Source organism: Nicotiana attenuata, unplaced genomic scaffold (assembly GCF_001879085.1).
Source record: "Nicotiana attenuata strain UT unplaced genomic scaffold, NIATTr2, whole genome shotgun sequence".
Classification (NCBI taxonomy): Eukaryota; Viridiplantae; Streptophyta; class Magnoliopsida; order Solanales; family Solanaceae; genus Nicotiana; species Nicotiana attenuata.
This window is the reverse complement of record NW_017687768.1, coordinates 5,253-6,061: the sequence shown is the minus strand read 5'-3', so window position 1 is coordinate 6,061 and position 809 is coordinate 5,253. Positions and strand designations below refer to the sequence as shown.

The following is an 809-nucleotide window of genomic DNA, read 5'->3' as shown; positions in this document are numbered from 1 at the left end:
TTTCCCTTGCACTACCTTAGTGAATTATTTATGCAGAATAAGTTCTATAGGCAGATGCCACATGGCAGTGTTAGGAACTCTGATGACTTTTATGCATACCAAGCTCTTCAAGGGCTAGTTTCTGTTCTCTTTTACCCGTTTAATGGTTTTTGGGGTGTAAAGCAAGGAATTGGAGAGTGAGGGTGGTGTTTTTACTTTGCCAAATTGAAGACTAATATTCTTAACCGGTTTGTCTTGCTATTTTATGTCCTAATAACTCTCTTCAACTGTACAGACTGCTCGGATGAGGGTGGCTGCAAATGAAAAGGCGGAGGCTGAGAAGATTTTACAAATTAAAAGGGCTGAAGGAGAAGCAGAGTCAAAGTATCTCTCAGGGTTAGGTATTGCACGACAACGTCAAGCAATTGTGGATGGTTTAAGAGACAGTGTGCTTGGCTTCTCTGTGAATGTGCCTTGGAACCTCGGCAAAGGATTGTTATGGTACATGGTCCTTTTAACTCAGTACTTTGACACCATGAAAGAAATTGGCGCTTCCAGCAAATCATCTGCCGTTTTCCTTCCTCATGGGCCCGGTGCTGTAAGAGTATGTGGTCGAGCCAGATTCGCGACGGACTCCTTCAAGCTTCTACTCAGCATTAAATGTTCTCTTCACAGGAATGTCAATGAGTTTCACTTGAAGCAGTCTAATTTTCCTTTTGTCTTTACTTCTCAGGTGTGGATATATGTGGTGAGTTTGACTTTGACATTGAATTTGTGTAATCTAGTACTGTCCTATGTACAGTAGTATGTAAGATGTTGTAAGTATTTTC

At 41.3% G+C, this 809-nt stretch overlaps 1 pseudogene; it reads left to right on the top strand.

The window, feature by feature from the left end:
• Positions 1-54: 54 nt before the first annotated feature.
• LOC109222299 lies at positions 55-642 on the top strand (annotated as a pseudogene).
• The last annotated feature ends 167 nt before the right edge of the window (positions 643-809 follow it).